The 16,256-nt window shown below is 37.9% G+C and overlaps 1 protein-coding gene across 1 annotated transcript in view; it reads left to right on the top strand.

Moving 5' to 3' along the window:
• Positions 1–2,733: 2,733 nt before the first annotated feature.
• LOC122798392 (protein tyrosine phosphatase type IVA 3) overlaps positions 2,734–16,256 on the top strand; it is a 636,579-nt gene continuing 623,056 nt past the window's right edge. The window contains exon 1 of the mRNA XM_044067296.1: positions 2,734–2,844. The gene's annotated coding sequence lies outside the window, so the exon portion shown is untranslated. The remainder of the gene's footprint in view (positions 2,845–16,256) is intronic.

The following is a 16,256-nucleotide window of genomic DNA, read 5'->3' as shown; positions in this document are numbered from 1 at the left end:
AATTTTCTTTTTCCCTTCCATTGACCCAAGTTGCACTGGAATATGGACAGGGATGAACTTGTTTTGTGGATGAGGAGTCTGTTCCAAAGCAGCTGTATCGTCTGCAAGATGTACCTGTCTGTCCAAACTGTTCTGTTGATGTTGCAGAAGAATTTTACATACCTAGTCAGAGTATTTCTGATGTCATTTGACTTGCTGATGTGCAGTAAATCCATCAGTAATGGATCAGGGCATGCCTTGTATGCAAGATACAGGTCACCTCTTATCATTCTGTAAGATACAGAGTATAGTGACAGAGCTTTGAGTCTATCCGTGTAGGACATGTTGTTTAGGCCTTGAATCCTTTTAATTGGGTATCTCTGTGGGCATTCCAATTGCTGCTCGTGTCTGTACAGATACATGCCAAAGGGGATATTATAATTAATGACTGGCCTAATGAGAGTTGCGTAAAGGGGGACAGTGACACCCCTAGATGTAGACACAGTCCCTTTGTTTATAAGCTATACAATGTAGAAGGACTTTCTTGCAACAATGGACGCATGTATGTTGAATATTAGGTCGCTGTCCACATAAGTTCCCAAGTCCTGAACACCTGGGTCAACACTTAGGGACATATTGCCAGTGTGTAGATCCCTAGGGTAAATGACTTCCAAAAGGATACAGTAATGCATTTTTCAGTTCATAATTTTGGCACCAGTTATTTATTTGGGACAAATCTTCCTGAAGGATGGCCAAGTCATTTTGGGAATTCATTTACTGCTCCTAGCTTGCAGTTATCTGTAAACCTAGCCAGAACTCTTTGGTATTGGCTTTTACCTTCGAAAGGTAGATGCCAAAAATGTGAGGTCCCAGCACAGAACCCTGGGGACTCCACTGATGACTGGTCTCTCTGTGGAGGTAACATCCCCTATTTTGATTATGTGCGCCCTATCTGTGAGACGGTCGATAATCCAGATCTGCTTATTTCAAATCTAAGATTAAACATGTAGTAGAGCACTAAGGAAGGATGTTGAAGTACTTTTTGTATGGCAAGATCTTTTTGGAGTGTTTCAAGCAGTTGTAGAAGCTTCCTCATTTTAAGGGCATAAGCTGGTAGAGGTAGTTCAGAGAAGGGTATCAGAAGTTGTATAAAGTGAAAATTACAGGACGAAGGCAAACAGCATTGTGCTAAAAGGTTTTTTCACAGAAAAACAATTACTAACATGCAGGTTCAGAAAAGTATTTGGGTGTAAGAGAACACAATATGAAGATGTAAGATACATAGCATAGGAGAGGTACATTAAGTGTTTTGGTGAAAGCATGAGGATTGAAACAAGATGCTGAAGTAGTAATACAGTTAAAAATCAGCAACAGACTTCAAATATCCTTGTAACAAGCATAAAGCAGTTATGAAATAGTAGGATAAATAAGCTATTGAAATAGAATTTACTAGCTTGTTCAAGTAGGAAAAAAATAGCAAAGTTGGTGGAATGCACAGTGCACATCGTCATCAGAATCACAGGTATAAGGCAGTTTTTTTGGGTGGAAATGAATAAAGCTAATAGATAGAATTTCCAATTTAGCAAGCAGGTAAAGAAATAACAGATTTGGGTAGGGGGTGCACAGCACTTATTTTCTGTACTACAGTTCTTCCTTGTTTGGGCCTTCCATAACCAGATGGCCTTCTATAATTCCAGAATGTCATAATTAAAGTAATATTTTCAAGGAATTAACAGGCAAAATCTAGTTGAAAGTGGCCCTTCAATGCCCTCCTAAAAAACAGGGAGTATCTCTGACATGCTTGTAATAAAACGTCTGCGAATTACTTCATATATAATCAGAGAAGTTGCTGCTGCATGAACTCTTGCAGTTGTCTGCATATTGTGACTCCTCATAAAGAAACCTGCGACTGCCTGGTATTTCTGTTGCACTGCACAGTTAACATTTTTATTACCTACAGCAATAAAAAATGCTAGTATTAGTATGCATGTCAGTCCGTATCAAAGTACAGTCCTGACTGAGCACCAGACTAGTATGCATACCCATGGATCTAGTTTGTCTTTGACTTAAGAATTCATATATCCTCTTCTGTATTCATTTTCATACTAGGGAGAGAGCTTCAGACTGAGAATATGCAGGAATTGTGATGGCTTTGTGCTCTTTTTTTTCCTTTTTGTGGCATAAGTAAGGGGTATCATTTTGGCTGGCTTAAGCCAACTAGAAGTGCATTTGTCTGTGACATTAAGGTTCAACTGCTGTCAGTGTCATATTGCTGATTAAAGCAGACTCAACTGGTTTTAAGCAGAGTTTGCTTCTTGCCAAAAATAGAATTCTGCTTATCCTGAGCTGGTCCCTCCAGAGATCAGGCCTCAACTGGGGGAGAGAGAGAGAGAGAGAGAAACATACATACACATGCATGCCTGCACTAAGGTGAGTTGCAAAAATGCCAAATTCTTTATTGCTGGGATGGCACAGCCTAATGGATCTGTTTTTTGGGGGGTGGGGCTTTTGAAAAAAACTCTGTTCCATTGTAAATACTAGATTTTGCTGTACAATATTCTTTTTCATGGTACAGTTGCAGTCTTAGCAGTTTAGTTGCTGCAGTGCAACACTATGTATTTATTTTTAGCATCATTCTGTGTATCATATTCAATATCCATCTGTGCACATACCTGTAACGAAAGGAATGAATTGCAAATAACAGATGGCTGTTTATTGGAAGAAAGTCATTGTGAAGCACTTAGCTTAGGATAAAATGAGAAAAAAGGTTATTGGTGTATTGCAGAAGGAAAATATATTCTTATGCATTATGACAGTGACAGTGGGATTCTGTTTTCTTGCACATGGATTGCCTTCCTTCCTGGGGTAAATGTTTAAGTTTTGTCCGCTTCACCACCCTTGTTTTTGTTAAATTCGTTGTTGTATCTCTGTAGCATTTGGAGACCATGCATTTCCTTTCCTTTATAGTTTTGTCTCTGCAGATGTTTATTAATTTACTTATTTATGTGAATCTGACATCCAGTTTTCTTGTTTATTGGAATTTACATTCTTTGTTTTTGTGAGTGGGTGGTATAAACTTGATATTATTGAGCTCTGTTGTGTATTACCATGAATAAAACATGTTTTAACTGAATACAGTCCTTGCTCATTAGAGATGAATAAAATGTTTAAAGTCCAATTGAGCTAACCCCCCTCCCCCGAAGTATCATTGAGGGAATACCCTGACTGATCTCATTGAAGGAACTGTCCCTCTGTTTACCGTATTTGACTGCAGGCATTTATGTTAAGTTTAGTCACAATGGGGAGAACTCGCACACATGCATGATACTGGATTAGTTTCTTAGACTCCTGAGGCTATAATTTTTCTTGCATGTGTTTTTAATATTTCATTAAAGTGGGTATAGAGGAAGGGAAGGGGTGTTGTAATGGTCTGTTGTTGGGCTGTCAGTGGTAATGTCACTAATACTCAGAGCTATAGTTAGACTAGTTGGTACCATGGGCTTAAAGTAAAGTCCAGTTTGAAGAAGCTCTCTTATATATCAACATAATATGTTTTATCACATTGTGTTATATTGAGAACCTGTAACAGGTGCATGTACTAGCTCATTGCTGTAGTTCATAACATTGACTTAGATTTAACCAGCAGTGATTTGTGATTGCATTTGCTTAAATTATTGTCGATATTGTTTGCAGGAACTGATTGGCACCTGAACTATAGTGGTGTTTGTGCCTGAGGTAGCTGCCCCCCTCTCCCCTCCCAGGCTATCCACTATGACTTTGCTAATACTTGCAGTGACAGCACATCTAAGAGCAGCTCATTTATTCCTTTGTATGCTGCATGTTGGCTGCAGTATTTAACATCTAAATGACAGTTTGTGATGTTTTTCATTAAACCAAGCTCCCATCTGCTTGAATTGGTTATATAGCTCAAGTGGGTATAAAAGATCTTATGGCACTTATCAAAAAAGAGTAGGGGAAGTTCCCCTGTGTCCTGGCCAAACTTCCTCTAGTCAGTACAAGTACCACTTTGGGTCTCCTCCGAAAAGAAGGCACTGGCCTAGTAGGACTAACATGGTCAACACAGAATAAATAAATGTCTTAAGTTTTTGAGTTTGAGTTCAGTAGCTTTCCTTAATCATTTGCATCAAGTGTATCATTTCCTTCGTTTTGTTGTATTTCTGCTAAAATCAGGTTTATCTTTACTTTTTAATACTATATTTTAGGATTCTTTTTATTCAAGCTGTATATAGCTTCTTTACCTAATGTTTCTTTGACTTTTTAAATATTGTCCAAACATTGATACCTCAGATGGGACTTCACCTGCTGTGCCTACACTATATGGAGAATTCAGTTATTTGGTTATAGCTGACTCACTGCCGTGAGTTCCACATGATCATTGTTGACTCTTCTGTGTTAATCATAACATATGTAATTGTGGAGTGTGCTTTTCCATGGACATCGGCTTATTTAAAACAAACCCATAAGAATGGATGCCCCTACTCCTGGAGGTTGTCATTAGGTAGCAAAGTTGAGACATTTCAGTCTGGCAAGGTGTGCACCATCAGTCGTGTGCTTCATGGCAATTTAGGACCTTGTATTGTCAACTTATTGACTTAGCATTGTTGGTGCAGCTGTTATTCTCACTGGTGATGGATCTTAAAGCTAGGTATTATTGTGAGTAGTTCACATTGGGGCTGTGGTCAGATTAAAATTGGGTTTTGCACCAGATACATACTTGTAGGTGGCTTTCGAACATCACTAAGGTTGTGTCTGTCTTCATAGGATTAGGTGTTTGCACTCCTGTCCATTTCATTGGTTGCAACTTTTCTGTAGCCCTTGGTAATTAAGGGTAGCCTCTTTGGTAGTGTAGCTTTCCTTTGAGGATTGTGCTGCTCCTGGAGTGACCATCTAAGATTCTCAAATTACTTGTCAGTTAATTATAGATTTAGTGTTATGGAAAGTTTAGGCCTCTGTGCATATGAACTTGGTGATGACTAGTTCCCCTTCATCTCTTCCACTGGTGGCCTATTCAGAGAATTGAATCAAGGTGGCTAGTAAGACCCCTGTGTGAAACCATGCTATATCACTCCCTTGAAGAATCTGTGTGTTCAGGAACACGGCCAGCCATTTTCCATAACGCTTCTTATAATGGAAGTGAGACTTGGTTAAATGTGCAGTTGCCTCTTTGTTTAGGACAACTTCTGCAGTATCTCTTTTTAAGACATTTATTGCAGCATGGTTTCCTCTTGCTTTTATGACAGTTTTGAAACATCTTAATGTCTTAGCAGAAGAAATCTGGACAAAGCCAAAAATATCAGAGGGACAAAGGCCCACAGTCATAGACAGATTTTAATTCTTGCTCTTATAAACTTAGAAAGTTGCTAGAATAACAGGTTTTATGTTATGATGCATTTTTCTGAGGGATAAGAAGTCTGAAACTCAAATGTCAGTCATTATTTAGTGACTTCAGTCCTTAATGATTTGCCAGAAAACCACAGACTTTGAGTAACATACCAAAATATTTATTATACAAATGTGAACATTATGCAAAAATCAGGACAGTTGAGGGGTATGAATTTGGCTTTCTGACAGTGACTATACTTTTCTGAAGTTTGGACTGTTTGTCTTTTCGGCTTTTCCCGGTTAGGGGTTGCCACAGTGGAACTCCGGTCCACTAATGATTGGCAGTAGATTTTTATGGTGCCGAGTTGCTAGCCCGATGCCCATCCTTCAGCGAAGGCATGCCCATTCACGCATGTCTTTCGGAGGCCACTCGACCGCAGGGAGGACATGCAGACTCCACACAGAAGGCACTCAAGCCGAGAATCGAACAGGAGAACCTCTTGCTGGTGAGGCAACAATGCTACCGCTATACCATTTGGATTGTGACTAGCGCATATTTTAGTCTTATTTGTGCAGCTTGAATGTTCAAAATAATCTTCACATGGAGTGAACACTCAGCTAGTTTGTTCAGTCTCTTCCCTGGTAGAATAGGATAGTTTCCAATTCTGCCTATGTTTGACTAAACTAAGCCCTAAGAAAGCTGAAAAATGAAATTAGGGTTTGGACTCTGATTACTGATCTGAAAAAACAAAGGCATACTGACACAAGAATGGACATTTCAGTGGAGGATTTTAAGCACAGATGAGGGTATGTCAACGTTACACTTGTTGCTTTGCTCATGAGGGAGAAAGAATGTAATATGTGAGGTGTACTCTTAATTCTGATTTCATTATCAGTGACAATTTCTTTGTCAGATTACATAGTTGAGCGAAGATATAGCCAGATGTGTAAATATGTTGCTCCAGGTACAGTGTTTGCTTTAGTCAGATGCTGCACACTTAAATGTAAAAGCTAGACCACATTACTCTTAAGAGTGCACCAAACTTACTTTTGTTTCATTGAAGTTGGCCCTGAAGCAAATTTTCAGAGACAAAGCACCATACATTGAAAGGGAATTAAAGTAAATGAGGACAGAGCATTCAGTGAAGTAGAAATTTTGGCAGAAAAAGTGCTCAGTGAGACTGATTACTGTGCAAGAGTCTACTAGATGAATGTTGGCAGGAGATCCAAATGTTTGTCTGCACCTGTCACTGGACTAAAGATAATATTATGAAGGAAAGCAAAGTATGTGAATATACAGAAGAATGTATCAAGTCAACTCTATTTTACTGCAAGCGCATGCAACATTTGTGGAGAAAATTAGATGGGCAACTATGGGATGAGCCAGAGTGAAGTGGAAAGGATATAGAAAACTGCTAACACCTAGTAGCAGGACTTTCAACTCTGGAGATAGAAAAGTAGTGCATTCTACCAAGAGACTGAAAATACAGCAAATGTATGACAGGTTAAAAGTGATAATTAAACAGTAGTGGTTCAGTTAAGATGCCTTTGTTGCTGAATAAGATCCATACAGCGATCCATCCGCAACCTCTTTTTCCCATTTTTTGCATATGGAGTCTTGGTGTCACTTCAGCAGTGACAAATCATCTATAGCCATTGTTCACACTGCCAGATGGTTAGTGAGATGTCCTTAAAAAAGAATGGAAAGAAAAACAGGAGCAGTCCTGGGCATGGAAAATGACAAAGTAGTGACATTTAGACAACCACTGACTCTCTTGGTTCACTAGCTGTGGACATAGTTTTGCCTACAGTCTATATAAAATCCTTAAGTTGAATCATTGTAAGAGTGAAGTCCTCATAGTTTCAGAAAAAAAATGACTAAGGAAGAAATGTAGAAAGTTAAAAAAAATGAATATTCATTTTGGGCATGGTTCTGTGGAAAGACTACAGAGGCTTCTGTGTAGTTCAGGAAACCAAGAACTTAAATTTACTTCTTTCACAAAACAATGTTGACCGTTGTGAAGTTTACCAGAAATATAGCAGACTGAGGTCTAGGCCTGTTGTCTGCATGCCTCTGGCATCTTGATTGTAATGACAGTTGTGTACTTGAGTGAAATTGAACCTGGCACTTAACTGCCTTCATGTTGTCAGTTTACATGTTTCAGTGCTAGAAGCACTGTGAATACAGAAAGACTGTCAGAAATTTTAAGGAAACCAGATAAGCATTTGGTTAATCGTGAAAAGCTAATCAATGAAATATTCTAAACTAGTAGGGTCCCCTTGTCTTGGGAGAAGGCAGTTGTGATTTCCTTAGCCAGGGCAGGCCTTTACTGTGGTAACATTCTGTAGATCACATTTGCTATTCCAGCATGACTAAAAATATTTACATGATTAATATCTAGAAATATATATATATATTTATATATGTGTGTGTGTGTGTATATATATATATATATATATATATATATATATATATATATATATATATATATATATATGGATCTAGGACTTCTTCTCGAATGCAAATATCACCGAACATCAATTACCCGCACACAAACCACCGAAGTGTAAATTGCACGAAAACATAATTCACAGAAAACTAATTTCACCGAAATGAATAGTCTGCAATTAATTGGCTAGTCCCCTTTAAATATCAAACACTTGTAAATTAAGTAGCAGTATCGTACTACAACGACATAGTGGATATTTGCAGATTAGCGCCCGGTGTTTTGGGTCAGGTTTACAAAACAGTAACGTCTTAACGTGGAGGAGAAATACTAGTTTTAGATGGATATGCCTACCAGTTAGAGAAGAAAACCAAAACTCGAAAGTATTGGAACTGTTAAGTACAAAATGACAGATAAATGCAAAGGCAGAGCTGTTACGATTTCCGTAATGTGTGGTGAAGAGCTTGTAAAATCTGTGGATCACTTTCAGGCAGGTGAACCACAAGAGGTTGAAAAGTACCGTATTAGGAAGGAATTAAAACAGAGAGCAGCGTTTTCCAAAGATGCACCATGTGTGATTGTGGACGATGCTGTAGCGTCCATTTATCTGGAATATGCTCCTTATCCACCAGACAGTCTGTGTTGCAGTGTGAGAAACGTAGTCGTTCTAATGGAAGATCTGCTTCACACTATGGTAATATAGATTTACTCGAGCTTAACGTAGCAAATTTTCCACTGAAGGATGGAGTATTTCTGAAAAGCATGTTGGTAGATTTAACTAATCATATTAAAGTATTAGTAGTAGTACTAACTACAAACGCAAATTTGCATGATTCAAGTGTGACAAAGATATGGTTGATGGATGGTACATACTTTGAGGGGTGCAGAATGTTATCAGCTGTACACAGTTCACTGTGTTGTCAAATATGGAGCTTATAGTAGAAGTGTACCTCTCATGTATTGTTTAATGAACAAGAAATAATTTTGTGTGTATAATTTCATGTGGAAATGTATTTTTGATTTCTTTATTGAGCAGAAGTTAATTTACAGATATCCTTTGTTTTGTGCGACTTTGAACCTGCAGCTATTCAAAGTGTCAATCGCAACATAAGTGGAGTAGTCCGTAAAGGTTGTTTCTTCCATTTCGGAAGAAATATTTGGCGAAAAATTCAAGGTCTAGGGCTTGCTTCCCTATATAACTAATATTCATGTCCAACAGTCTATAAAGCAGTTAACAGCTTTAGCGTTTCTTCCAGAGGACAAAGCCATGGAAACATTTCATGTTTTAAAAGAGCAATTCCCTGTAGAAGGCAAACCACTATTGAAATTCTTTGCAGAGTGGTATCTGATAGGAAAGCCAAGATCTTTTCAGATTAGATTGTCTAGTAGTATCAGATTCCCTCTGCTATTTCCTGTGCACTTCTGGAACATTAGTATTTTGAATTACTTGAATTTGCCCAGGACACAGAATGCTGTAGAAGCATGGTATAGGAGATTGCGATGCATAGCCAGGAAACATCTCTTTGATGTTTTCACCATTTTACAAGCTGTGTGTCGAGAACAAAATAGAGTGGATGAAATTTGTTGCAGGATGCCTGCTGCTTGCCCGCCTACTCCGAAGAAGAGGAGTCTTATACATAGACAAGAGCAGTTTCAAGTGATATTTCAAAATATTGAGGATTACACCTCTATCCAGTATATTAAGACACTCTCAAACCTTTTGCAGATTTGAACGGGGCTAGCATTACATTACATTTCAGTATGGTTGAACATGGTAATACTTTCTTTACAAACCATGACACCCACTCAGCACTTATTTTTGAGCATGTTTCGATTTCTCAGATTGGGATTTGTGTTTTGCTTTGGGTACACGATTCACTTTCACTTGGGTGTTGCTGCACTTATTTGCTGTTATGCTGTTTTCGGTGATTTTAGACTCTGTGTAATGTATTTTCGTGTATATTGGCATTCGGTGGTTTGTGTGCGAGTAATTAACGTTCGGTGATATTTGCATTCGAGAATAAGTCCATGTTTTTTATATATATATATATATATATAGATATATATATATATATATATATACACTGACACATACACGTGCATGTATATACATGTACATCTGTTTATGGATCTACTTGAAAAGACTGCAAGTACACTTACCCGAAGATGAAAAGACCAAGATGATATCATCAAATCATCATTTAAATGACTTCTCACATAACTACAAAAAATATCACTGGCAGGAAAGAACTGGTAATGAACTGGTTTAATACAAGCCAAAAGTAAAATCAGTTTAAAACAAGGTTAAGTGCTTTCATCTGGGTAACCTCCCAAACTTCATCAGAACAACAATCAGTGACTTCATTACATTTTTATACACAAAGCAACCAATCTACAAACCCCCTTAATTAACATATCTTACAATAACATTACATTTAAACTAATAGAATTACGTTTTCAGTGTTATAAAAAAATCAAACTATAAACGTCTAAAATCAAAACTGCTACCATTTCTTTAAACAATTCTTTAAAAATCCTGCACAGTACTGAGTTTATGGTTTCTAAAGTGTCTTAATACCTTGTCAAGTTAAATTTGTCATAGCTTAGGAACCCTTATTTTTAATACACTGTTAATACTTACTACCCAGACGAAAGCGCTTAACCTTGTTTTAAATTGATTGCACTTTTGGCTTGCATTAAACCACTTCATTACCAGTTAATTTTTCCTGCCAGTGATATTTGTTTTGGTTCTTTGACTTGTGTGGAGATTTCGAAGGTCTTGACTCCTCACATAACTGACAGTTTACTCAGGGAAAGGAAACGGACAGACAACAGTTGCAAGAAACCACACGGAAACACTCTGAACCCACACAAGTGGGGGGCTTTACCCCCCAACTAATTATATCAACTCCAAGATTGCACCGTAGTGGGGAAAAGGGCAAACTTCCAAATGTTGCCAACCGCTTCCTTTTCTGGGGTAAATTGTTGTTTATAGGAGTAGTCATTTAAATGAAGATTTGGTGATGTCGTCTCGGTCTTTTCATCTTTGGGTAAGTGGGCTTTCAGTCTTTTCAAGTAAATCCCTGTTTATACATCTGTATCAGACTGTATTTGTTATGGAGTACAGCAGATAATCTGATTAAAATGGACAGGACTTTAAGAGAGTGTAGAACATAAAAGAAAAATGCTGTTACTAAGATTTGACATGTTTAACTGTGGCTATTTGTTTGCCTTGAAGAGGGTAAAGTGCTTGTCAGATCAGGCTTTTTTTTGTAGTCATTATGGTAGTGTATAATATCTAGAGTAAAACTGTAACCAAACTCCCCTTGGCCTTTACACTAAATTAAGACACAAAACAAGTTTGTGCCTTATCTTCTTTGCTTTTGGCCCTTTACATTGACTTCTCCTGGATGAGACCTTAAAGAAATATCCTTTCTAAGGCTATAAAATGGAGAGTAGGCAATACAAATTACTTTTGTGCCCAAATGATTTGTTTGTGGCAGATCTAGGCAATGATTTAAATACTTTTTTCAACAGTTAACTAAATTTAGTAGATTGCTATTGCAAGTTTCCTTACACAGATTTTCCAGAGCAGGTACCTAGAGCTTCACACAGATGAAGTGCGTTACATTTTTGTCACTAGGTGAACCCACTAAGTACTGCTGCCTGTTTTTAGGGTTGGCCCTTTTGTGCTGTCTGGTTAAATTACTTAGTCAGAAGTCTACAGTAAGCAAACTGAGGCAGGCAGACAGACCCAGGACGGCAGGCTGTTTGTTAGCAATTCATCTCATTAATCTTTTGAACTTATCTGACATTCTGTTTTGCAGTGTATTTTGTGATCATCAGTAATAAACATATTTCTTTTTGCTAATATCCTTATTAGTTTCCATTTAAATCCTGTTGTAGAGCCAGTTCCATAGATTCAGGGCTGCTCTAGCATCTTCTTATTTAACCCATTTTTCCTGAAGTGTTTGGGAGAGTAGTTCATCAGTTAAAGTGAGATTGCAGTACAATGTGAACTTAACAGTAAGGTATTTCAGGTATGTATACATATTTCATTCCTACCCGCGGTGGTGGTGCTGCGGTAGCGTTGTCGCCTCACAGTAAGATGCTGTCCGGTTCGATTCTCAGCTAGAACATCTTCTGCCTGGAGACGTGTGAATGGGCATACCTTCGTTGAAGGTTGTGCGTCAGGCCTGGCAAGACGGTACATAAAAATCAACTGCCGATCATTAGCGGACTGGAGTTCCGCTGTGGCGACCCCTAACCGGGAAAAGCCGAAAGACACAAACATACATATTTCATTCCTTTAGATAGATGTCTGTGTATGTACACCTTCAGTTTTGAATTTTTCTTTATCAAGAAACAGGAGACACCTACATTTAGTGCTTACCGTATCAGCAAGCTAAAATTAGCTGGTTTTGGACATTTGATTGCAAACTGGTATGTAAGGCAGCTCTCTCCTTCAAACCATGTTTGATAGCTTGCATGGATATACTTTTAATTAGCTATAGAGGGAAATAAAGTTCTGGGGTTAAAAAGGGGTCTGCCTCATGTGGAAAATTGCCCCTTTATGGATCTTTACAGAGGTTTACTAACATTAACACTGACTGTTCGGCTGTCATGTATTTTAAACAATAAGAGACTGGCTTTTCCTTTCATGTTTATTACACTCAAAATGCCTGTAAGGTCATTTTGCCCATGTGTAACCTGATTTTACTGTTAGAAGTAAGGAAAAGTTTGTGGTTTTATGCTGGTAATAATGCATCTGTAGTGAAGTGTACCTGTACATCTGAATAAAAGTGGAACCCCAGCAGGACAGCAATATTTGCGGCCATAAACAGCTGGGTAGGTATTGGAAAATTTGAGTTTGAACCAGGAACATTTGAATCCATTTGCTAAATTCTTCTGAGGTGAGTGTTCTCTCCATATTGCCTACCTAAAACCCTAAAGGGCTAGTACATTATGTTTTGAAATCTTATGGTGAAGTAAGGTTAGTGTAGACAAAACATCAAGTTTGAAGTTGCAGTTTGATGCAGGAGGACAAATGTGTGGATTTTATTTTTGCAACCTGACGTAGAAATTAGCAGTTGAGAGTGTGTCCAAATACTAAATCTGTACTGCATTACATGTTTGTCATTTCACATAGGACACATATCTGAAGGTTTGCTTTCCTGTTTACATCAGCTTCCAAGGACATTGCTAAAATTATCCTTGCTTTGCATAGCTTCAAAGCTTGTGCTTTTCCTGTTTCTTCTCGTTTGTATTGCTATGTTCACGTTGTTTTCCTTGAAATATGATCCGAGGAAGCACAGGGGATTCCTAAACTTTTGCTGTTTTTTTTTTTTTTTTGGTGTGGTGTGGTGTGTGTGGGGGGGGGGGGGGCATTATATGTATCATTTCATTAGTCAGTACTGCTGTGGCAGATAGGGTACTTCCTTAAGACAGGCTTGGTTTATAAGACAAACGCAGTTTTGTATGCAGTCTTTCTTCATCCTCATTGCCACAGATATACTGTCAGAGACAACCCAAGGTGTTAGACGGTTTAGGTTGTGTATTATGGAGGATGCTAAACAAACAAAAAAAAAAAACATAGTATTAGTGATTTGGGACTGTCAGATTAGCTTGATGTCACTGGGGTATAAATACTACTGCATCTCATGGTTTCTTCCAGTACTTTTTCCCCCTCCTTGTTTGTTTTTCTTTTCATACAGTTGAATCTTCTTGTGTTACTCTGTCCCTCATTTGACCCAGAAGCAATCTGGCAGTCTTTCATGTTTTCATGCTTTACATAATTTTTATTTTCTCAGTAGGTGTCCTGCATCAGTAAATGTCACCTATCTTGACACCAGTATTAGGGAGAGTGGGAGATGGCTTACACAGCACACAACGGGAATATTTATTGACCATCTGCTTGAAATTATAACAATTTTCTGCTAATTTTGGTGTGTCACCTAATATAAAGCTTGATCCTGTGTCTGACTAAAATAAACAGTAATCAGTTTGTCCAAACAAAAACTATAAATCAATTCTTGCTTTTTCAGTAGTTTTTGATTAGCAATTGAGGTTTAGAAAAAGATATGGAGGGTTATGAATATGTGTACGTCAGGAAAATCAACAAAATGCAGACTACAGTTGACACATTATTGTAAAAAAGAGAAATGCTTCAGAAAATGATTTTAAAGGCATGAGATGAAAGGCATAAGGAAGATGTAAAGATGCATTTTCCATGCAGAGGGTAGTCTTAAGTGAGTAATATTGCCAAAAAAATGTGGCTTAGTTAAGAATATATGACATGCACATTAGGCAGTTATATTTTAATATCTACGAATTCTTTCCTCACTGTGATATTGTATTTTCTTATAATTATGGAGCTTTTCTCCATGGGCCTTTGCCAAAAAGGGACACTTTTTGGCCCATTCAGACTTTCCTGGTAATTTTTCCAAACTGATGCATTTTTAAGTGATTTTCCCATGTTTTCTACTTGGTCTTATTTTTTGCAGCATGGCATGTGGTACAGAAACTGTTGAACGGCACCTTTACCCATTAGGGAGAATTTTCATGCTGTATTTCAACAAAAAAAAAGACTTTACAAGATATTTCCATGCACTGACAACACTGAGGAAAATCAGTAAACTGTAATCTTAGTGGCTTGATGTCAGTGTAGAAAAAAATGGTGTGTTGTATCCATGCACTTTAATGGGCGCACCACCACGTATCCGCGAAGGTGCCTCATTGTCTGTGGTCGCAGCACACATTACCACAAGGTAACATCATAGTAGTAAATGTTCAATTTATTTGGGCTTTGGTGAGGTTTAATAAAAAACTTTACTAAGCTTTTAATAAAAAAAAAAAAAAAAAAGTAAACAAATCCATCACGGCACAAAGTATCAAATGTTGCAATGTGTATTGTAACGTCTGAAAATCACTTTAAGATCCACAGCTTATTTAGAAGGTAGGAAGATGGGCAGACTTGGAGAAGCAAGTGGTCCTTTGTTTACTTTCAAAATGTATGCTTCTCTTTACATTCCTGGTTGAGGCAGGAGAGGCAAAAATGCTAGAGGTTGCTGCTACCATGATACCTCACAACTGTCCAGATTTTTGAGTCATGGTTTTGGTCTGTTCCTCATAAAATGAAGTTTTCAAGCAAATCTTTGAGGATTGACGTCACTAAATAATGACAGGCATGTGAATGTTAGACTTTATATCACTAGATAAGTACTTGCCATTCTATCAATTTTCTAAGCAATGATTAAAATCTGTCCCTGAGTTTGAAGTTTAACACCCCCCCCCCCCCCCCAATTATTGCTGGCTTTGTCCAGAATTCTTGTAGCAAGAGGTTGAGAGGTATGCTTGGCTTAGTTCCTACAGTTCTAAAGGATGCAGATCTATAGTGGGTATCAATTCTTTGTGTTTGAAGTGTATTTTTCTAGATTCTTAAACTTAATGATTTGAGTGCCTAATTGTGTGTAGTCATAATAGCTGTTCTGTTAGGTAAGTGTGTTGTTTATGAGTAGGCAAAACCTCAGGGAAATAAAACATACTTTACTGGATCGATGTATACCCACCAGATATTGCTGCAGTAACTGAACATCAATACTGACCACTTGCCTACATGTTTTCTTTTCTGTCTTTGTGAATGGCATGATAGAAACATTGTAATTCTGCTGGTTAACCCAATAGTCCCATGCTGTGTTCAAGACTATGTAGTCAGTATTTCGGTATGGATGTAACTCTGATCAAGTAAGAAGTTGAAGTCTGGATTGTACCTAGGCATTCTCTGATAAAAATACATAGTGTTAAGGTATGTTAGCATCCTCTTCTGTATCTTCAACAGGTTGGTTATTACCTTGCCCCATTCAAGGTGTGAAAACTGAAAAGCTGTTAGGATCTCATGTCTGTCCTTTGTAGCAAGTATGTCATTACTAAAACAAATCAGAAGCTTGCCATGCTGTACAGGTCCAAGGATTTTATGACCTTATCGCAACTACCAAATAAAAACTTGAGCTGGAGAATATAACAAGATTGCATACATTAGTGCCAATGCCTTCTAGCTGCCACCATAGTAAAGTCTTAAAAGTTGACTGAAGTCTTATGGGCAGTTATGCATAGGGTGTTACACTCCAGTAAATGCGTATTACTGTTTAAGATGCTGACTTGGTGTACCCTTCAACTTGTACCAAGGAGGCAGCAGTCAGTGGCCTACAAACATCTACCACACGATAAGGCGACACGTGCTTTTTTTGTAAGTGTAAGAAAATAGTGGAATAGGCTTTGTTTTAACATATAAAATGTTTTCTCCGTACAAGATTATGATGTAGCCATCAGATATCCCATGGCCATTAAGGGGTATTGTAAATCTGTGTATATTTGATCAAGCTGATTATTCATTAGCCGCCTCCCTCTTTTGCAGTTTGTAGAGCTACTCAATTTTTTTATTTCTGCCCCATACCTTTTCAGCTTATCTCTCACCTCCCCTCCTCACTC

Source organism: Protopterus annectens, chromosome 3.part1 (genome assembly GCF_019279795.1).
Source record: "Protopterus annectens isolate FY-2018-M chromosome 3.part1, PAN1.0, whole genome shotgun sequence".
NCBI classification, from domain to species: Eukaryota; Metazoa; Chordata; order Ceratodontiformes; family Protopteridae; genus Protopterus; species Protopterus annectens.
Note: the sequence above shows the minus strand (reverse complement) of the source record. Positions and strands in the feature narration are given on the sequence as shown.